This window comes from Rutidosis leptorrhynchoides, chromosome 8 (assembly GCF_046630445.1).
Source record: "Rutidosis leptorrhynchoides isolate AG116_Rl617_1_P2 chromosome 8, CSIRO_AGI_Rlap_v1, whole genome shotgun sequence".
Taxonomy (NCBI): domain Eukaryota; kingdom Viridiplantae; phylum Streptophyta; class Magnoliopsida; order Asterales; family Asteraceae; genus Rutidosis; species Rutidosis leptorrhynchoides.
The window spans coordinates 308,884,703-308,909,898 of record NC_092340.1 but is presented as its reverse complement, the minus strand read 5'-3'; positions in this window follow the sequence as shown (position 1 = coordinate 308,909,898).

The following is a 25,196-nucleotide window of genomic DNA, read 5'->3' as shown; positions in this document are numbered from 1 at the left end:
TCTTCTGTAGGATATCTTAGCATATCATTCCATCACTCAAATACATCACTACCATCCATCCATCATATATCATACGATTTCCGTTCAAGTATGGGGTTTATAGTGACCGACATGCGTCGTGTCAAAGTATGCAATAAAATTTGAGACAAACAATGTTATCTGAAACGAAATGTGTAAATTTAAGGTAGAAGCTCATGGCTGACAGGGTTGTTAGAAACATCGTGAGATGGTTCTGTTCAATCAAATCGAAAGTACATTGATGTGATAACGAACATCGTCAATAGATTTGTGCTCAATTGACCACCTAATAAATCGTGCGATCTCAAATGAGGACTAAGTTGTTAATCATAATCTAGCATTGAAAAATGTTAATGTAATTAATTTAACGTGATCATCGAAGTATAGGATGAAAGTTAGTGAATGCCTGTTGATATATTTGAAAATTGTCCTGTATATGCTTCGTTGAATATGAAATTGTATGAATCCTGAAACAACATGTCAAAATAGTTCAGTTTAGATCCCTGAATCAAAATGATTGAAACAATATGATAAATCAACTCACAAAAACATGTATTATGTCATAGTCTGTGCTGTTCTTGATAAATGATAATATATGTGCTCATCGTGAAAACGTTTAATTCCTGATGATTCCAATGCTTAATGAATTAGATGTTTAAAGTTGCATGTGCAAAATGGCAAATATTAAATGTTGAAGTTTTATTGCATATGCTTAATATAATATTGTTTATCATGAGACACTGGCACTTGTACAATATTTTGCATTTTAGCTTTGCATGTTTTATATATGAAAAATCTAAAAACTAATAAAAATTGCATCATGGTTAATTTACATGTAGTCACGGTTCTATAGCTTTACAACTCAGATCTCAAAGTGTTCACTGTGTAAGAAACCTTGTTGTTTAAAATATGAAAGTTAGTTAGTGTGAAGCTTAATGGAACAAAGTGTAAGTAAATTATACTGTAGAGATCAGTCTCAGGGGGAGTGGACGTGAAAAGGATAGTGATAGCTGAAATCGAAAAGTTTTAAGCTTTTAAACCTAAAGACAATCGGCCGTGTGAGTACACACACTCGACCGAGTGAGTACACACACACGAACGACTGTGTACTTTGAAAAATATGGTGTGTAGGAAACACACTCGGCCGAGTGAGTCACACTCACGGCCGAGTGAGCGACACACTCGACCGAGTATGTCTGATAGTATTAAAGAGTCTGTTTGACAGACGGCTCAAACACTTGTGTGTTCTGGGCAATTTTTCAAGAGATTTTAGAAGATAAGAAAGGAGCTTTTGATCTTGCATTTTAGAAACAACATTTGATCGTGATCTCAGCACCACAAACGAGGTAATCCAATTCGTTTTAGAAATTATGAGATTTTGTTGATTTTATGTCCTTATCTTAAGGTTTTAAATCAAGTGCTTTTTTAGACAAAATTTGTTAAAATTGTTGTTATACTAGTGCTTATCGGTCTTTTTAGTATACTTTGAGACCAGATTCCGAGCCTAAAACAACAGATTTGATCGAAATAGCAATTTAGGTGAACTCAGATCTGCAAGCACACACTCGACCGAGTGTGTGACATACTCGACCGAGTGAGTCTGCACACTCGACCATGTGTATACACGGACGACCGTGTGTCTATACACACACGACCGATTGTGTTCAAGTAATAGTTTTTGATAAATTGTGATATTTTTGCTATTTTGGTTACATTTGTTAGTTTATGAAATATTATTCTGAACGTTTGGTATAGCTTTGTTATAGAATGTCAGGTGGATTGTTCGTTGGAACTTGGATGTTTAATCTTGACCGTAGGAAAGTTTTGGCCAAACACCGACCAGTTCAAGTGGAATCAAAGGTCATTACGACTCGTACCACTCATGATCAATGGAAAGGCCTAGACTGTCTGACTTTCATTGAGATAGGAGACTATTATTGTCCCAGGTTAGTGCGGGAATTCTATACAAGTGTAACACTAGAAGAGGGAAGAAAAAAGAATGTCCATGCGAACTTCTTGGGACAGAGTTTTAGATGGACCCTGGATGAGTTCTCGGATCATTTACAAGTACCTTACTGGGGAGCCAAAATCTACAGTCCTAGTAAAGACCTTAGAAAGATTCCTAGCAAATTTTGTGCTGGAGGTTTAGTTACTCATATTTGTAAGCCGGGGTACACTCTGGGTAACAATAGAATTGAGGTTAGAGATAGTGATATTTGAGACGATTTGGTACCTCATCTAAGGATTATCAAGAGAAATGTCACGTTTAGATATATCAGTGATGATGTACTATCTGGAAATGAAGCGGTTCTTTTGTATTGTCTCATGGAGGGTATTAAGGTGTGTTGGTTAGTGATTCAATAATAATATTGAAATGTTAACCACTTTGTTTTGATGATGACACCAAGTCTTGTGTGCTTAAACAACGTATAGAACAACACAAGTTCACAAGCCTACACAATCACTAGCAAACGAACAATACACAAAACTGTTGAGCCAAAAGAGTCATTTGAAAAATACTGAAGGAACACAGTTAGGTCCACGGTCGACCGCATGTCTGACCTTGGATGCCCTGTACCTTGGTTCCACGAAACAAGGTACAAGGTCAGCAGTGGGTCGACCGCAGTTTCTCCTGTTCGGATTTTTGATCAAAAAATGTTTGACTACTTCGGGGCATATATAATTTATGAAACTTATTTAAACACACTTAGAATAGTTGCCTTCTTCATATCAAAAAGAGTGTTTGTCACTAAAGCGCTAATATTGGTTAATCACACTTAATGACAACTTAATGACAACTTAATGACACTTTAGCTTTGGATTAAAGATAAAAACATAAGTGTTACAAGATATCATTTTAATACTAAAATTTATCTAGACATAATTAGGATGGTCATTAAGTCCCAACTAAAGAGATGCTCTCCTCTTAACCCTTGAAACTATACTTACATGGTTAAGTATAATTAACTTGGAAGATTAGTGTAACTTTCAAGAAGTCTTCACTAGTGTTAAAATGTCATCTTTGACATGTTGCAAGCCACCAATGAAGATAGATACTTCCACTCATAAGTTGACAAAGTGTTACATACATGGGTTATGGTGTTTGGAGTTTTGTGGTTTGTCAAAATACTTCAACTAGATTCAAACTAGTTTGACTAAGATGTAACAAGGATTCTAAAGAGATACTTCCATTAAAGAAAGACAAATGGCTGAAGTCATGGGTTATGGAGTGTTGAAAGTAACCAATGAAAGTATATACTTGCAACCAAATGATGACAAATGCATGGAAGATTTACAAAAAGAAGTTTGATAGTTTCTAATTGTCATGGAGCAAAAATTCAGCATTTACCTCTTTTGGAATCAATGACAAAAGTCTCAAGAGAAGATGCTTTCCTCATTTGCAAGCAACCAATGGAGCTAGATACTTCCATCCATGTATTGACAAATTATTGAAGACTTAGCAAAGGCATCAGGAAGAGGGGCGTAGGGATATGAAGTTTAGAGTATTGTGGTTTTTCACAAGATTAGATGTTGACACATGCATAAAAATCTTACAAATTTTTTTTTGGAACATGCATACTTACCTCTTTTGAATAAGCAAGTTTATGACAATGGTAAACCAAGGAAAAGATGCCATCCTTATTTGTAGAATGCTTCCAAGACCATTGCAAGTAACTTTAAATCTTTGGTTAGATGATTCAAATGGCTAAGTATGCCCATCACCTTGCATTTCTATTGCCTATTTAAACAAGGCTTGAAGATACTTGAAGATCACCTCTTTCCAACACACTTCCAAATCAATATGAGTTGATCTTCTAAGCTTCAACAACATATTTTTAGAGAGATCATGATTAAGAGAGAAAGAGAGATTCTACTTAATTAGTAGAATTATGTGTAAACTCCAAAGCTTAATTTCTATCATTTGTGAGTTACATTCTTTGATAGTAATCAAAGAAGTAGTATAGTTCTATTTGGAGAATTTGTAATAGTGGGTGACATACTAGCTTTAGGTTAGTTCTTGTGGTAAGAACATCATTGTACTTAGTGATCCCTCTTTCTTAAAGGGAATTAGAAAGTTGGTTCATATTTTCATTGGAAAATTGATGCTTGTCCAAGGTGAAGACAAGTGAGATCTAGGTAGTCTTTGGGGTGATCGAAGATGGTGATGATGTAGCTTATTGAAGAGCTTTTGGTGTAACCGGATCTGCACCGTATTTGGAAAAAGCAAGTGAAGATAACTCTCGATTAGTGAATCGAGGAGTGGATTAAGGTGGATTAGTTAACATCCACCCGAACCAATATAAATCCTTGTGTTTGTGTTCTTTATGTTTATCTTTTGCAAACACATACGATTTTATGTTAAAACTCATACTTTGGTCTTAAGACAACAAAAGTAATCGAAAAAGTTTTAACAAATCACTAAGGAACTATTCACCCCCCTCTAGTTCCTTACAATTGGTATCAGAGCGGTTGCTCTAATCTTTGCTCAAAAACATTTTTGTCATGTCTAAAAAAAAAAACTATTTTGTGAAAATACCCGAGTCAAAGATCTTGGAACTAAGCTCTACTTGTTTGGAGAACGCAAAGGAGATTTTGGATGAGTTAGTCTTGAATCATGATGAAAATTTTCATATGAGAAGCAACTTGGACATGTCTAAAAGGATAAGATCTAGTGTTTGAGAAATGTACTAAAATGGGTTGGGGCGAGAATATTTAATGTTAACAACCCCGGACCCAAAAACATTGGGTACCACGTCTTGTGTCTCTAACAAGTTGTAGGTTTGTTAACAAGTGTGATGGAAGATGATGTAATCACAAGTACTCAAAACACATGTCCTTGATAAATATGTCACACCGAGCACAAAGAACATGATGACATGATTTAATGTTTGATGGATATATTTGAAGTACCATTATCGGTAGAGGTAACATTTCTTGCAAATAAACATGCTACTTGAATTCTAGCTTGCTATGTGCATATATCTTAACATGCTAGTTAGGTTACAACTTATTTGAAAGTAGAAACATGTTATACATATAATTGGGTAAAATGTCTTATGTACTTGCTAGTAAAATTACAACTAAGATAAAAACATGTCAATATATGCATTGCATCAATACATATTCTTGTTAGATGTGATGATCGGGAAATTTCTGACCAAATTTAAACTTAATCTTTGTATGATTAACATTTCCGACACGATAAGCATAGTCTGTAAAACTGAATCTCAAAATTTTTGAACTACTTTTATATATTTAAATACCCTTCGGTTGTTTTCGACGATTCGCGAACAATTATATGTAAATAGATACATATATACTATAACTTGAAAAGTTAACAATGTATTAATTGTTTGATACCGTACATTAAACTTATTGGTTTAAATATCTATTTGAATATATATGATAAGTTGAAATACTTATTATTAAAATTTATTTATAAATAACTTCTAATGTGTATTTAAAAACTGATTTATGTATATTAAAAAGATATATACATATATATAATTTCAAGTTATTTAGTAAACGATAGTAACATTCGTTTATTGATTCGATTGATATTCAGATAAGTTAACTAAAGCGTTTAAGATGAACCAGTATGCTACAGTATTTTCAAATTGCTACAGTACCCAAAATGCTACAGTGTTTTCGAAAATCACTACTTGCTACAGTGAAATTGAATTTGCTACAATGAATTGCTACAGTAAAAAATTGACTTTGCTACAGTAGCTTTGCTACAGTAAACACTATTTTAAAATGTATTTTAACAAATAGCGAGACGATGATTTATAGAAGTAAATGACCAAAACACTCGAAAGTTTAAGATATACTTTGAGTGGTACAGTTTATGGATAATTTAAGGCTATATTTTGACAAAGGTACGTGTCACGAAACATAAAGTATTAGTTTTCTAAGTGTACGAAAATGCGTTCGAGAAATCAGAACCGGGACATAAGTCGAGTGGCAACGTACGACTTATCGGAACAAAAATTACAAGTCCACTATGCACGTGAATTTAATATAATATATAATTAATTATATAAATTAATTATATTATATTTATAATTAAATAATATGTCGACAAACAACGAGACAAAAATTTGTGAGCTGTAAATCCTTCCCATGCGATCGCATGGGAAATGTGCTTGAAGGCCATGCGATCGCATGGCAGTCTGTATCTGGCCACATCTATAAATTCGAGCATTTTTCTGATTTCTGATGCACTCCAACTCTTATCTATCTCTCTCGTATTATATTTATATATATTATTATTATTATTAAGATTAATATTATTATTAATCTTATTATTATTATTATTATTATTATTATTATTATTATTATTATTATTATTATTATTATTATTATTATTATTATTATTATTATTATTATTATTATTATTATTATTATTATTATTATTATTATTATTAGTAATATTATTACATAAAATATTACGACGAGGTTATGGGCGTGTCACTTTCAAAACGGGTTTTCGAGCGGGATAGAGATAAGAAAACTATGGGTTATAGCTATGGGCATTATGGATAATGTTCAAGGGTATTGTTCTCAAGTCAAACCTAGTGTTTATCATCTTCGTTGCGTCTACGTACTTTTCTGAAATATTGAATCACAATATTGATACGTAAGCATTTATATTTTATCTTTTATAAATTAATAGTGTATCCATGTCTAGTGCTCGAGTATATATGTTTATGCATGCTTGTATACTAAATTTCGTCGTTAAACAGTTTATAATGAATCACTAATTAAATACATATACTACTGGTAAAAGGTATATGATATACATGTTTTTGAAAAGCTGGCGAAAAATCAATAACTTTTCATTTAGATATCGAATAGTTTCGATGAACGGATTAAAAGATATGATCAACTGAATTATGATTGACGTTAATCGAAATTGCTTTTGAATCTGCAATTAAGATTTAAACAACTTGTTTACGAGATTGATAAAGTGAACTTTTAAATATTACCAACCGAGTAAATGAATCCTTATATAAGGTACGTCTCGTTTGTTGAACTATTGTCAAAATTGACTTTTTGAAACAACATTGGATAACTTTTGTATGTCGATATCGAGCATTAGGATTGTGATACACTATGACCTGACCTAGCTTGATAGACATTTATTGACCAACATATGTTCTCTAGGTTGAGATCTACGATTATTTGGTAATCCGAGTTTCGGTCACATTTTGGTGGACGACTTTATATGCTGCTAAGGTGAGTTTCATTGATCCCTTTTTAATTGCTTTTGCAATATATATTTTTGGGCTGAGAATACATGCACTTTATTTTAAACGCAATGGATACAAGTACATACTAAATTCTACACTGAGTTTGAACCGAAAATCCCTTAGCTTTGGTAACTGTAACTGCCAGTTATAAGAACTGGTGGGCGCGAGTAGTAGTATATGGATCCATAGGGCTTGATATCCCCGTTCGAGCTAGAGCGCTAGCCTTTTAACGGACGTATGCTATTTGAGAAGCGTACACGTTGGTTTGCGTGTATTATTAAGATGATTATACAAAGGGTACAAATTATATATACGTTAAGTTTAGCTACCAGGGTGCTCAATTTTGTAGAATATTTTGATAAGCGTTTCTGGATGAAATAACTGAAATCTTGTGATCCACTTTTATATACAGATTATGCGAAACACTAAAACTATGAACTCACCAACCTTTGTGTTGACACTTGTTAGCATATTTATTCTCAGGTTCCTAGAAGTCTTCCGCTGTTTGCTTATATGTTAGACAAGCTATGTGCATGGAGTCTTACATGGCATATTTATCAAGGAAACGTTGCATTCACCAAATCATCACCATGTATCTTATTTTGACTGCATCGTCAATGGAAGTACTATTGTAAACTTATTTACGGTGATTTTCTATATGTAAAAATCATCAGATGTCGAAAACCTTTGATTTAAATATTCATTTATGGTGTGCCTTTTCAAAAGAATGCAATGTTTACAAAACGTATCATATAGAGGTCAAATATCTCGCAATGAAATCGATGAATGACGTGTTCATCCATATGGATTTGGAGCGATCGTCACATTAGATCTTACGAACATAAAACTAATCACCCAAGATAAAATGTGATGGTCATTTGAGTGAATTCATCCTTGAGTTAAAATATAAAGGGTCATTCTCATTAAAGTGCTTCAACAAAGCATATACTCAAGAAAAAATTCTAGTATTAAGAGAGGATAAATGATAAGATCACAAAAGTATCATGAAGCGTCCCGTTCATATCGAATATAAACGTCACGTAATCAATGGTGTCATTGCGAGGTATTGACCTCTATATGTGACATTTTTCAAAATTTGCATACGTTTTTATAATACAAACCATAACCTTTATTATAATCAAAGGTTCAAACAGCATAATAATGATTATCATTTAGCGATAATCTTAGTTTTACAAACTTTACATTTGATAATAACAATACGATTTCCAACATATTTCACATTACAAATCTTCCGATATGCAGTTTTATTTTTGACACAAATATGCATACTCCAAATCCTGCTTAAATTCGGCATAATGCAGCGGAAGCTTTTAATTATCACCTGAGAATAAACATGCTTAAAACGTCAACATAAAGTTGGTGAGATATAGGTTTAATGCTAGCAGCGTTATAAATATAGACCACAAGATTTAATATACATAAACGTTTTAATAAAAATATTCTAAGTGGTTGAGCACTTGATAACCATACTTAACATTTAATCAACGTCGCATATTCCCTTTATTATGAAATCTCACTACACCGTACCAAGTGTAGTCACCGAAATGAAGTACTGTGCAACCGTTGAATACTGGTCGTCCAGTCCGGTTGGGGTTGTCAGGCCCGATAGATCTATCAACATGATTCGCGTTTACAATACCTCATGTAAATAGTAGTTACCAAGTTACAGGGAAGTATGCCAGTGGTACAACTCAACGTAGAATATATATTTTTAATCACTTGTGTCCATAACGTAAATCATAAAATGCATGTATTCTCATCCCGAAATATTTAGAGTTTAAAAGTGGGACTATATACTCACTTTTGCTTTGAAGATATTTAACACGACTTGGTCTCCGATAGATATCACGAACCTAACCATATATATAATATATTAACATATTTTCTTTTTAAATAATCGTTACATATATACTTATAATACTTTTAATATCTATTAGTCCGTAGTTAGCAGTCCGATGTTAGTGGTCCACAATTAGTTGCTCAATAAAATAAATAAAGACCCCATCGTATTCGTATTGATCAGAATTAATCTCAACCCATGGTACCATGTTGTCAAATGACGTGTTGCGTACATAAAGTACCGTGTTGTCAAATGACGTGTTGCGTACAATCATGAGGTCTTATAATTAATCTTCTCGTGTTGTTTACGGGTGGTCCTGAAATATATAAAATCAAATCATAAGTAAATATATATAAAATATCATATTAATTAGCAAAGATATGATTAGTTTAGTTTTACTCCAATTAATTTCGTAGCTAAACTAGCTTCGGATACCCAATTTTGTTTTAGCCGTAGTTTCTTCAATATAACTCCGTTTTTGTTGGTTCAACTTGCCACTTCCTTGGATCGAGTCATTATTTATGAATATAAGCTGTAAATACCTTAGGTTGCATTCGAAATCACAGGTTATAGGTCAAACTTTGGTGAATCTTATGAAAGTGATCATTTCCGTTGTAAAAACAACATCTAGATGATCATTTTTACAAAAATACTTACACTTTGAGTTACACCATGAGATTTTTATATATTAACATATTCATAAGAAATATCATTTTTTAAGAATATAAACTTCTAATTCAAAGTTTAAGATGGTTTTTAATTATTCAACCCAAAACAGCCCCCGGTTGCACTCCAACGATGTAGATTCAGTTTTAAGGTGTTCTTTGTAAAATAAAGTTGTATCTTGTTAAGTTAGCATATCATTATGATATATTACAGGTTTTGAAATGTTTTAAAAGTCAAGTTAGAAGGATCTATTTAGTTTGTGAACAAGTTTGAAATCATTCAAACTATGTTCTTGTTGTTATAATTTGTATATTCTTAGTAAGATAGTTATAATTGAACAAGATGATGAACAAAGGATATACCTCAAGTATGATGAAGAAAGTTACTGAATAAACAAGATATGAACTTGTTCTTGATGACTTGGAAGATTAAGAAGTGAAATCATGAAAGAAACAAAGGTTGTAAGTAAGTTTATATCTTGATTTAAGATAATTAACTTACATGAATTGAATCAATGTTTAAACATAGTTTTACCTTGATTATGAAGCTAGAAACTTATGAAGACCTTGAAGAACACTGGAAGGTTGAAGATGAGAGAGTTTAGAAGATCATTTATCTTAAAATAAAGTTGATATGGAAGTATATGTATGTATATAAAAAAACGTGTATATGTATGTATATATATATATAGATTTTAAGTTTTGATTTTTAGCTCATAAGTCTTCCTAATTGATCCCACATGTTGTTGACTAACAATGACTGCTAAGATCAGATAATTGAGGTCTAATAATTGGTATTTATCAATAGTAAATACATCTAGAAGCTGCGTATAATATGGGTACATATACCCTAGGTATACGTGTAGAAATCTTGAGAAAATGGAACGAGAATTCAAATATAACTATCTTTTGTGAATATACTTATATTGTTTTATGTATTTAAGTCCTTTAAAGTAATTAAATACGTATTTATATGATACTTGTATAAGCATTATAGATTATAGGTATATATGTCAAAGAACGTTACGTATAGTTACCGTTTTGAAAACTTAAGTTAGGAGTCTCAAAGTATACTTATAACTCATTGTTATTAGTACACAATGATATGTTAAACCATCCTTAGATCATGTTAAATATGTATAAATATGTATATGTACACAATCGTATAATTATCATATATTATATAGTTCGTGATATCATCGGTCAAATTGGACGGTCAAACGTTGTGTAAAACTCTTTTCAAAAACACAAGACTCAACAATTTGGATTGCTTATCATGTTGGTAATGTTTAATTTATGTAGATATTAATCTCATATGTATAAAACATTCAGAAAAATTCGGGTCGTTACATATCATAACAAACAAATCTTAGGAGACATCAACAGGAGACAAATTAGATCTTAAGTGTATAGTCTAAGTTCTCCGTTTTATAGGTATAGTGTAGATTTCCAAAGATCAACTTTGTAGTCTTACTAAAGGGGTTGTATATGATTTATATCATCTATGCTTAATGAGATACATTTGTGATGATAGAACTCATTCTAGGCTTACACCTAAATGATATTATTCTTGTCTAAATTGTTAGTAGTCATTCATAAAAATTTCCAGTTAAATGCATAAGCGTTTGTTGAGTTGTTAAAATGTCTAAAACGTACTTAGACATATTAGGATGAATGATTTTAAATCTTTGAGGTTAGAAAACTTTAAGAATAATTCATTCTCTTAATTTCTAAACTAGGACTAGGTTTGCGTCAAATGAACACCTAGAACAAACGAATGAAGTGAAAAGTTTCACTAACCTTTTATACGTCAAAGAGTTAGATAATCTTATCCCATACAAATGCTTATTCAAACTCTTTGTCTTGAGTCTTAAACTTACATGCAATGATATTGATAAAAGTATGATGAGTGTTCTCAAATTCTTACTCAACTCATGAATCAAAGTGACTCTAAAATGCACTCTTAAATCAACCTAAAAAAATACACTTAAAATTTTGGTATGATAAGTGTTAAGGCATTAGACACACCTATGGAAGAAATTAATGCTAGATTATCACTCAAAGGTGTAGGTGTGACTCTAAAGGTAAGTACGTCTCTATGTTACGCTTTAGAAATCAAAACATAACTAGTTCTAAATAGACGCCCGAGTAGCCTTAAGGAATAATCGAACATACATGAAAAGGCTATATCTTTGCACGTTGAAAGTTTTGATAGACTTAGGGCATTCTTACTTGATAATGCATGAGAAAGGTAAAAAGTTTATAATACATTATTTGCTAAGAAGTATTAGAATGAAATCTTAATTATGCAAATAAATGTTCATAGCTTGTTCATTGATCCAATTAACCATTTTTCTTGAGACAAGTTCTTTGAACTCATGGATGATAAGTTTGAAATATATTTGATAGAGAAACTTGAATGCTTTATGGTATGCTTTACACTCTAGGCTTAACTCTAGGCTTCCGCTCATTATACACTAGGCGTAAACTGCATAATGTTTATCACTTATATGTGCCATATATGTGTTAATTGCTTGTATAAGTGTGTGTGAAACATCTGCATGCCATATTTGTATGCTTATGTGTTTGTATATGTGCAAATCTACTTGTCAAACTCACATGCTCATATGATCTTCATGCTTGACAGCTTGAGTTATCTCTTTCGAACCTATGTTTCTTGAAACCACCTTGAAAGATGTTACCATACTCACTTAAGGATCATTAACTTGCTAATGGAATTTTATTTGTGAGGGCATTGTGCTTAATATTTGCTACATCCAACATGCCATATATTTTTCATCATGCTTATGTGCTTACATGCTTATGATTTATTAACATGTTGAAAAATTATGCTTGGATATTTTTATGCTCACAATCTGATAAGAACACTCCAAATTGTTAATTAAAATACATGGATAATATTAACCGGTTAACATTATTCATAGTCAAGTTAACATATGTTGACATGATGATAATTATCTTAGATCATAATTATTGAGTGCCTGATAAGTAATTGGATATTAGCTTGTTTGCCATGAATTCTGTGATTGCTTGTTATGTTATATCATTTAAGTGCACTCTGGGACTATATTTGAAAAGATAACTAAATAAGTAGTGATTTAACGTATATCGTATTTTGATATTAACTGCGAGTTAAATGCCTACCCAATCTAGTTATTTAGGTTATGAATATGTTCATCAATATTCATGCTATGGAACATGCCTTTATTTAATTATCATGATTACTTGCATTCTATGCATGATTGTTACTTGTAGTGTGAACTATAATTGAGCTTATTATATATGATTGCTTGTTTTGATATGATATATGCTTACTATAATTATTCTTGTGTTCTATCTATGCATATATTTCTAAATGCTTGTGAGACTTCAAACGCACTGTTATGCTCATCACCCAAGTAAAGGAAGGTCCAAATATGTCACACTTTCGAACCGTTAAAAGGATCTTTAGAGAAATCTAATGGTGGCTATGCATCATGAATATCATGTGCCTTGGAGATTCGGATAATGATGGATAGCTACTATTTAGAAGAGTGGTGTATGTGCATTAGTTGATTTATGCATAACCTCTTGGCTCTCAAAGGAACAAACACCTGTAGCTCTCTCCACTACCAAAGTCGAGTATATAGCGATTGAAAGATCATGTGCTCAAGGCTTATGGATGAAACAAACTTTCCTCGATTAAGGTACCACTTCTTTCGAAACTCATATATGTGTGCATACTCTTGCTAAAATTGGACTAGTCAACCTAATAAGTGATTATTTTAACACCAATTTATCTTTGATCATTACATGATAAGTGAAACATTAACATGCTCTATATGTTTAGGTTATACATATGTTCATCACTAAGTATACAAAGAGATATGCTCTTAGTTGAATAACTTGAAACTTAGTGATAACTTATCATGTGGATAACGTTTCGACTGGTATGCTCATAATGTTGAATAGATGTGCCTCATGCATGTTTTAAGCTTATATATAAATTAGATCGTTATGCATGATTACGTATATTAGCTTCAGCATGCTACTCTTACTTGTGCTCTTACAATATGTATTCAACATGCAATGTGTAATATGTTTGACATGCTATGATATGTGCAATATGTATGCCATGATTGTGTCTTTACATGCTTGTTTGAAACTACTATGATGGTATCTATAGTGTTGCATGATATGATTACGTGTGCTACCCTTACTTGTTTGTCATGCTATGTTATGCTTGTGTTTTAACATGTTTGTTTGAACCTACTTTCTTTCATACATGCTCTAGCATCTAAGTTTATGATTGTTATGCATGATTATTTGCTTGACAATTGATATCATGTATAGTAGCTTTTGCATGCTACTCTCACTTATGTTTTCACATTGTGCTATGTACAATTTATATACCATGCTATGCTCTATGGTTCTACATGCTTGTTTAAAACTACTTGATTCTATACATGCTTGAAATTGGTAGAACTAGTAAATGTTGGTACTTTATGAAAGTGTTGCAAGATATAGTAAGTCTTCTGCTTACTACATGTTACATCACAAATTCATGCTATACTATTCATTAACTCTGATATGTGGTGGTTCATACGCACTTTTGATCTAACATGCTCTCTAACAATCACATATATTAGTCAAATTGCTCGCTCCACTATCTTAGTTATGTATGACGCAAAATGATTCTTATGCTTGCTATATGTTATTATATGTATGCACTAACCCTTCATTATAGGTTTATAAAGCTCATTGTGTTCATATGATTCCTAATGATACGCCTATTTCGGCATTAGGCGCTTATGCATATCACGTGCTTGCACGCGCTTACTAATTAAAGTACTGCACCGACCCTAGGGTGCACACAGACGATGATGCGCCCAGATGAGGTGCGCACAAACGAGGTGCATCCCTTCTAGGGTGCACCCAGAATGGAGTGCGCCCGGAGAGGAGTGCGCCGTGTGCCCAGACGGGGTACACACAGGCAATTAGAAGGGGGTGCACCAGACGACCAATGGGGTGGACACAGCTTTGCTTAGTGCACAAGAAACAATCTTATCCTTAATTAACTGTTATCCTTTCCTAACTATAATTCCTTTATTTATGGATATTATTTGGGAAGGATCTAGAATGAATTAAGGGACTTTTAGGGTTAGGGTTTCACTATAAATATAACCCTAACCTCATTCATTCAACACATCCTTTACGGATTAACAATCATCTAAGGAACAATATGTGATAACAATTTAACAATCACATCCTTTACAGATCAACCATCCTCTACGGAATAAGATCATAACAATTTAATGATCTTCTACAATTTATGAGGTATGGCCTGAAGCCCCTCACCTAGGGTTTTACCAACACCTCGTGTAGGGTTTTTCCCTCGCCGACAATTACTCCGGCCTCAACCATAACCGCCCTTTCATAGATCATCATCTCAATAAGGGTTATCCACGGTAACCGATGACCGGAGTGTTAACTCCACTGATATCTAAAAAACCTACTCTTGCACTCGATCATACTTCTTTCCCTAGCCGCAGATTTATGTTCGATCAAATGGCGCCATCCGTGGAACACGTCAACCACATGTGTCTCTTCGTGCCAACCAGAAAATTAACAAGTCAGCTGGACTTCGCATCTGTAAGTCTTCAATATGATTTGTATGAACCGAATTGTACATGTTTTTATTATGGAACCGATAGCATAAAGTAATACTCCGTAGTTGCTTTATGTTGATTAAAACATTAGTTTTACAAATTGAAGTTAACGGATTAATTTATTTTGCATAAAGATCAATGAATAATGATATTGAGATTTAACGATCTCGTAAATAGCTACGAGATACAGCACTATAATACGTGAACTATTGGACCCCACCTGTTGGTCACTTGCTACAATTAATTAGTATTACAATTCATCGATGTTCAAATATCTTTTGTTAATGTACTGTAACGAAAACACGACTCTGAACACAATCATGATGCATTTGGGTTGATCACGATGCCTTCGGGCTGATCTACAACATGGCTTTACGTGTTCTTACTATCAACGTGTTTAACAGAAGCAATCAATTTCCAGTAAAATTTGTTTAAACGGCAGATCGGTTAAACGGAAACCGTGTCACTTAGAAACTGAAACTTGATATTCAAACTTGGAAGTTAAGGGTCTGTTTTTAGATCTCATCCACCGAATAATTATCAAGTTGATGTTTCCTCATTCGAGTGTGTCGAATTGTTACGAATACTCTTCCGGTTGGATCACAATACCCCGGGCACGAACGTAACGCCTTCGGGCAAACTACAACAGTTTGGCATCTCCGGGTGGATTGTAACACATTCAGGCAGATCCAAGCTTGTTCCAACATGACCGAGATCTAAGCTTAGTTTTTTTTGAACATGAACTATGAGCTTTACGCTCCTATCTCATGGATACGCGGTTTGAGAGATGTCATGAGACTTCTGGTCACGCTAACGATTGACCTACAACAATATGTCTCATATTCTTATCATTCGATGATCTAACGAGTTACATCTAGCTCGAATATAAAAATCAGAATTGCGATTATGGATATTCTGGTTATGATCATGAATACAGTGTGCAGCATTGGCTACTATCTACGTGGTTTCTTACAATTAATTTTTGACTGTTGTGGTTACAATTAATCTTTGCTATTGGATTTTATCTTGTGATTTTTTCTTACAAACGATCGAACATTAATACTAAAATCCCGATATTGATCGAACATTAAGTTCACGAACTCAACTCGATCTCGATGCCTTCAGGCTTATTAGCGAGGCTTAATCCACGAAAATATTGGGCAATAATGTTTCGTGAAGCTTGATATGCGAAGTTTAATGTATGCATAGCTGGTGTATCGAGCAAATTTCAATACAACTAAATATTTTAATTGTATTGAAATGGAGGCTAGCATGATACTAGGGTATAACTAAGGGAAAAACGGTGTTTCCTTCCTCGTGAATGGTTGCACATGGTAAAACGTCTTGACAAGTTGGTTGTGCATACCTTACTTAGGAATCGTGTAATACGAATCACTGCCGGTTTATACCCCATGATATTACCATCCGTGCAATCCCCGATTTACAATTGCTTCGCGTTTCTTGCTTAAGTCCATGGCATACGACTATAAGTCCATGGCCGCATCGCTTCACGTTTATTATTTAAGTCTGGGGCACACGACTGTAAGCCCATGGATGCATTTACAATCGCTTCGCGTTTCTTGCTTAAGTCCATGGCGTGCACTGTAAGCCCATGGCCGCATCGCTTCGTGTTTCTTGATTAAAGTCCATGGCATGTACTGTAAGCCCATGGACACATTTTTTTACTGCTTCGCGATCAATGCCTAAGTCCATGGCGTATGACTGTAAGTCCATGGACACACACTATTTTTGCGCTCATTCTATTGCACGTACTTTAAGTCCGTGACATATGACTGTAAGTCCATGGACACACATTATTTGTGCGCCCATCCTGTTGCGTGCACTTTTCTTTAAGTCCATGGCATATGACTATAAGTACATGGACACACACATTTTTTGTGCGCACCGTTGCGTTTCGTGCGTGTTGTTTAAAGTCCATGGCGTACAACTATAAGCCCATGGCCACATTTTATTATCATTATGCAAACATCGTTTAAGTCCATGGTGTACGGTTGAAAGCCCATGGCCGCAATTTATTACTGTTTCGCGTTTATGCTTAAATCCATGGCATACGACTGTAAGCCCATGGTCACATTTTCAATTGCTTCGCAAATTGCAATAATCCATGGCATACGATTGTAAGCCCATGGTCGCGTCTACAACTGCTTCGCATTTATTATTTAAATCCATGGCGTGCACTGTATGCCTATGGTCGATCCCTTCATTTTTAATGCTAAAGGTCCATGGCATATGACTATAAGCCCGTGGACACGCACCATTATATTTAGCATACATCGTTTAAGTTCATGGAGTGCACTGTAAGTCCATGGCTATGCATTTAATATAAGCATTATTGTGCTTTGGACACTTTGCTTTATGTCCATGGCATACGACTATAAGCCCATGGGCAATCAGTACTTGTCTGCACCTCAATGTGTTTGGCGTGAAATTGTTTCAATCAATGGCGTATGACTATATTGATGCACCTTGTTCGAGACTCGTGCATAGTCACCGAATTCATGGCATATGACTGTAAGCCCATGATCGAATTTAATGTACACTTCGTACAAAGTACGTTATCTAACAGTTGCACCTCACACGCACCTAAGTCGTATTTCTCAAGACCATGATAGCTTGTGTAAGTTCATGGCTGCACATATGTGGATGTAAATGTATTTTTGCATTGCCATGCAGGATGGTGTTAACTTGACACTTAACAATGATATGAGTGTAACTAGTATGAAGGAATATTTTTCTTTTTTGACGAACACTAGCTCACCTTAATACTCTTTTGTGGGTTGGATTTTTTGCGAGACATTTCTCCATTACGATATATATATATATATATATATATATATATATATATATATATATATATATATATATATATATATATATATATATATATATATATATATAGTGGTAGGATCAAGAGGGAAGTAATCAATCGGGGGGAAGCGGGGGGAAGCAAATTTTTTTTTTCATTTTTTGAAAAAACCTTGTTCACGAACATTATAGATGGGATGAAAATATGAACATTTAGTAGAGACACTTTTGATAAATGTTTTTATTTTGGCGGGAAAACGCTCGAAGAAGTAATATATAACAATTCTCGTGTTTTTCGAGCGTATGTTGATGTTTTAGCTATTGGGTTTTAGACATTAGGGTTTAGATATTAGGGTTTATAGGGTTTAGATATTAGGGTTTAGAAATTTAGGGTTTAGGGTTTAGATTTAGGATTTAGATTGAGTTTTTAACACGAACGGTTTAGAGTCTAGGGTTTAGGGTTTAGGGTTTAGGGTTTGGTGTTTTGGGTTTATGGAATAAACCCAAAACACCAAACCCTAAACTCTAAATCGGGCTAAATTTTACTTCACAAAACATGAAAAAAAAAACGTTCATATTCTTCACGAACAATATTATCTTGAATGTTATTTTTGTCTATCGTTTTCCCGCCTAAATAATAACATTCATCACGAAGTGTCTCTTCTAAATGTTCATATTTTCGTGTGATCCTGATGCCGGAAAAAAAAATTCCAAAAAAAACGAAAAAAAAATATGTTGCTTCCCCCCGATTGGTTACTTCCCCATTGATCCTACCCATATATATATATATATATATATATATATATATATATATATATATATATATATATATATATATATATATATATATATATGCACTCTTTTGCCATATCGGTTAAGCTCGTGGATATAACAACGCAATCATTACGCTCATAGGGAATTGATCCACCCTGTATGAGATTCGTAATGAATAGAGGTGTTTGATTACTCTTCGACACACATTGTTACGTGCTCCTACCTTTTAAGGGATGATCTCTAGCTCCCGCGTGGCATAAGCCTATTTGGTTATAAGGCTAGATTTTAGGGTGGGTAACAGACATTGGTTTGCCTATACCAACACTCTCTCGCAGACTAGAAGACTGCAAGTCGACTATAAAGAATCGGGCATTGGTTTGATCGTCCTAAGCATTGACGTGACTTAGATGACTCTTGATGCAATAAGCATCGGTTTGCTATTGAAAACGTTCCGCAACAGTACGCGTATACATTTACGTAGATCTTGAGTATAAATGGACATGCATTGGCTTGCCTATGCGATGCACCTGTTGATGGAGCACTCATGTACGATTACCTTCGCGTTAATTCAAGGATTCCTCAATATGACCGAGTACGGAGCTCGCGAGTCAGAAATGCCTTGAATGCAACTACGATCTCCGATTTATCATCTTGTTGCTTCAACAGGCCTCCAACGTGTATAGCTGGAGATGCCTCAACGTGGCCATGAGATTTAGAACTCAAAGTCGCTAGCGAGATGTCTTCAATGCAAACTGCGAATTTCGAACACTGTTTGGTTCAGGAAAGCCTCACTTTACAAGAGTACGATTCATGAGTAGACCATGACTGTGTGCTCTGGCCCACTCTTCACTAAGTCCATGTCACGTATTGCCCATGGCCGTTATTTCTAAAGTCCATGGATGCATGGCAGTTCTTTATAAATCTATGGTCGTTTAATGCTCATGGATATTCTTTGTAGGTCCATGACCGCGTAATGCTCATGGCCGTTCTTGCAATAGTTCGACACGACATGTTTCCCTATGTCATACCAAACTGGAGTAGTGGTAGTATACTATACTAGTATATTGTCTTTCTGGTAAAGCGCATGTAGCATCTTTGTTTTGCGTATACGATGAAGATCTTTTTTGAGATACTCGAGGACCGACTAAATCTTGAATTACGATTATAAACTACGACAACGTTTTCTGTATTACTCGATTATCGATTGCATCCAGGAAACTAATTACGGTAACAGGTTTGTTCTTCAAACATAAACCCAACAAATACCATCGGCCATCGTTACGGTCAAGCCAACGATGGTGGACTTATTTAACCACCCTCTCTGGATCATCATCTAGGTTAGGGTTATTCACGGTATCCGGACCGGAGAGTTAAATTCGTAGAGTCCTTAAACGCTTATTCACTGCAATCAACATGAATTCAGTCTTCGTGATGTTTAGGTGCATTACGTGTTATCACATAGCGCATGATATACTTAGTACGCATCAGTGTTACGCACAAAACGTGTATTACGCATGTATGATTGGCACATAAGACGCGCACAATGATTCTTCTCATCATAATGCGTTCATGGCCATATTACGTATTGTGTGATTACTTGGCGCGTTATCGCGTTGCATTTTAATGCATTGAAAATAGCGCCATTATATAGTGACTTACCATTTGATGTTACTGCTATATTAGGTTACGTGCGGTGGCATATGCTGAAGTTCGATATGATATCTTTTCTATCAATTGTACCGAACTTGGGGGACTTGATGATACGTCTATATCGACATTAGGCGCTCATGCGTATCACGTACTTACACACGCTTACTAATTAAAGTCCTGCACTGACCCTAGGGTACACACAGACAATGATGCGCCCAGATGAGGTGCGCACAAACGAGGTGCACCCCTTCTAGGGTGCACCCAGAATAGAGTGCGCCTAAAAAGGAGTGTGTCGTGCGCCTAGACGGGGCGCACCCAGGAAATTAGAAGGGGTGCACCAAACGACCAATGGGGTGCACACAGCTTTGCTTAGTGCACAAGAAACAATCTTATCCTTAATTAACTGTGATCCTTTCCTAACTATAATTCCTTTATTTATGGATATTATTTAGGAAGGATCTAGAATGAATTAAGGGACTTTTAGGGTTAGGGTTTCACTATAAATATAACCCTAACCTCATTCATTCAACACATCCTTTACGGATTAACAATCCTTTAAGGAACAACATGTGATAATGATTTAACAATCACATATCACATCCTTTACAGATCAACCATCCTCTACGGAATAAGATCATAACAATTTAATGATCTTCTAAAATTTATGAGGTACGGCCTGAAGCCCCTCACCTAGGGTTTTACCAACACCTCGTGTAGGATTTTTCCTTGCCGACGATTACTTCGGCCTCAGCCATAACCACCCTTTCGTAGATCATCATCTCAATAAGGGTTATCCACAGTAACCGATGACCGGAGTGTTAACACCGCTGATATCTAAAAACCCCACTCTTGCACTCGATCATACTTCTTGCCCTAGCCGCAGATTTATGTTCGATCAATTCCTTACTTGGTCTTATGACTATGTATGTTTCAAGGGGAGCAATACTATCTTCCACTGTGTACTAACCCTTTTTCTATGAGTCTTATGTTTCATATTTCAAGGGGGAGCTCTATTATCAATTGCTATGTAAGATTCAAGGGGGAGCATTACTCTAGGGCGTGCTTAGTTCCAGGGGGAGCTAACATTTTTTCTTCGACAAAAGGGTGAGAAAGTGTATGGTAAGTGATATTAACACATGTGTTGTATTATATGCTTAAGCACACTTACATAGGTTTGTCATCATCAAAAAGGGGTAGAATATTGGTAAGTGATCCAATAATAATATTCAAATGTTAACCACTTTGTTTTGATGATGACACCAAGTCCTGTGTGCTTAAACAACGTATAGAACAACACAAGTTCACAACCCTACACAATCTCTAGCAAACGACCATGATGGGTGATCATTCGTGTTATCAACTTATAATTATATAAAAACAATGATCAAACACTTAACCAATTAACACAAACGCCCAGGCAACAAAAACCCGATCATTATAGCAACTAGCAAATATACAAGCAAGGTTCGTTCTACAGGGAGTAATTTACATGAATCTCAAAACACTAGTAATTATCCTAAGTTGGTTAGGGGTTTTTAAGAAAGATTTGATAAAGTGTTGATTAAGCTAAACTTAAACTAAAAGAGATTAACAAATAAGAGAGAAACGTATCCACTTGATTGTTCAACCTTTTGCCATGGATTAACCTAATTCATTCATTACACAACAACGTTCAAACATATAGTTTCATTTCCATTCGTCAACTTCCATAAAACCTCAACCAAATGAATTTCGTTAACTCCTGTAGACTCATTTCAAAAGATCAAACTATGTTATGAGTGAAATCATTGAGACATCGGTTTTGGATTAAAATCCCTTAAAATCTTTTAATTATCAAAATCCCTTAAGATAATTAAACACTACTATGTTGAATAAAAGCCAATTGAAAACCAAATCAATCAAGAACCCACTCCCTTGAAATCCCCAATTTGTTTATCTAGATCACCAAAGGTGTTAAAGTACAAATTGCTTCACTAATCAAATCCATAAGAAAAGCTAGGCAACTTATATAATCAAAGTAAAGTTTTCAACAATCAAAGTAATGGATCTTCGACCAAGCACAACAATCATCAACTCATTCCACACCCAATTCATAGATTAGGGCAAAATCCCAAGCATCAAGTTTACAAATCAATTGAACACAAGTAATCTAAGCTATAATCATTGCATAAACAAGAAATAATTCAAAGAAATAACAATTGTTCATCATTACAACTGAAATGGAGAAAAGCTACTACCCAAATGGAGAAGAAACACTAAAAGGGAGAATGGATGATGGAGATGAAGCTTCAATCTTCATGGATTTGGAGTTAGGAGCATGAAATTGACCTTTATCTTGATGGAAGCATGATTGGAACCATTTTAGGGCTCTGAAACGGCCTAAGAAAGCAGCACTCTACCAAAAACCCCAAAAATCGTTTAAATAGTCGAGCTGAGTTATTGGCCGAATACAGACTTGGAACGACGTTCCGGAAGGTAGAATGACATTCCTAAATGTGGAACGATGTTCCTAAATGTGGAACCACATTCCTGAAAGTGCCCAGAAAGTCTGTTCTTGTTCTGACTTCGATTTCCCATTTTCTAGTGCTTCGGAACGACGTTTCGGCCATTTGGAACGCCGTTCTTGCTTGAAACTTGGCCTTTTAACCCCAAAACTTCACTTGATTCAATCCTTATCCCTAATGGTGGATTTCTCATGCATAAATATGATCTTTTAGACCACTTATGCCCCGAAATGAGCATATACCATAAATCGCTCACTAATCATCACAAATTGTATCAAAACGGCACGAATGTAGGGAGATATTGCGAAGATAAATATGTATATTTTTGGGCAATATCAAATTCCCCACATTTGTACCTTGCTTGTCCTCAAGCAAGCCTAAACTCAACCATATCTTCATAATGTTGACTAACTTTGACTAATACAAACTTGCAATTTCAAGTATGGTCATTTCAACTTTTCAAACTTTGAACAAACTCAAAAATACTTGACAACTCCAAAGAATTACCTCAATGCTTTTGTCAATCTTCAAAGGACTTCAAATTGAACAATATCACAAGAAAAATATTCAATCGATCATATCCAAACCCGATTTTTTCAATTTTCAACTATGACTTTCAAGACTTTGACCAACTTTGACTTTCAAGCCATTTCAACTATTACCAACCAAAACTTAACAAACCATAATCTTCTTAAATTCTTCAACAAACTCAACTCAATAAATCAATCAAATTCAAGCCTAAACCTCATTTTTTTTCAAGCATCCTCTAAATCAATCACAATTCAAGCCTAAACCACTAAACTCTTCATTTCTTTCAACTCAATAATCAAACAAACAAACATGCTCCCTAGAAAGGCTCAAATATCCACAAGATTTCGCAATTTAAGAATAATCAAAACTAGAATCGAGCTTTTTAGCGCAAACCTTTCTAGGAGCATTCAATAGAACATCACAAGCAAAGACTTCACCTTTTCACCCTATTTCATCACCACCAAGTCAAGGATTGCCCGCACGCTTCATTTTGGAACAATGGAGCACCAAGTCTCATGAGTTACCCAAGAAAATCGTTTAAGCCTTAAGGAAGACAAGGCTTTAAGAAAACCATTTTTGTTTTTGAAAAGGAAAAACGAGTCAAGTTGTGAAACTACACAAGTTTTCCGAAAATTTTATGGTTAAAAATCTTTGTGCATTCCAAAGCCATCCTGATTTTTGGACAACCGCACGGATGGTTAATGCCCCAGTATATCACTGAAGTGAACTACCTTCCGGTGTCGAAAGCGATGAGACACTAACTATCTTGGGCTCATAAAGGCGATGTGCATACAAGCCACCCCGGTGGTTGGATGGCCGCACGGGTAGCTACTTTCCCGGTATATCACCGAAGTGAACTACCCTCCGGTGACGAAAGCGATGAGAAAGTAACTACCTTGGGTGTAAGATTGGTGGTGGGTCTATTGCGCGATACTTGATAGATTTACTTTCAAGCGTAGGTCTTTTGGTACACAACTTAACTTGGAAGACTTTACTTCCAAGTTTGGAAGACTTTACTTCCAAAATAAAACATGGGAGGACTTGACTCTCCTGGGAGTGTCAAAGCTTAGATCTTTTATTCACTCGCTACTTCCCACATAACAAGCTTTTATGCTTATATTGAGAAAGGGTAGGAAGTAGAAACTACCCCTCCATAATTAATCGAACAAAGGTGCCATACATTTTGGCTATGACGTGTGCTGTCTAGCAATACTAGCACGAAGCCATTGCTCTTCATCAAGAAGATAGCACAATGTGAAGCTCGGTGGCTCCTTTTCTCACGGTATGATACATCGGTTGAGACATCTTGAAATGATAAGAGAACCAATGTCAATATGAAATGGTGCGGATTAGGAAATATCCCACACCACGTAATGCGAAATTCGGGAGACTTCACTCTCTTGAAATGGATGGACTTGAGTCATCCTGAAGTGTTAAAGCGTAAA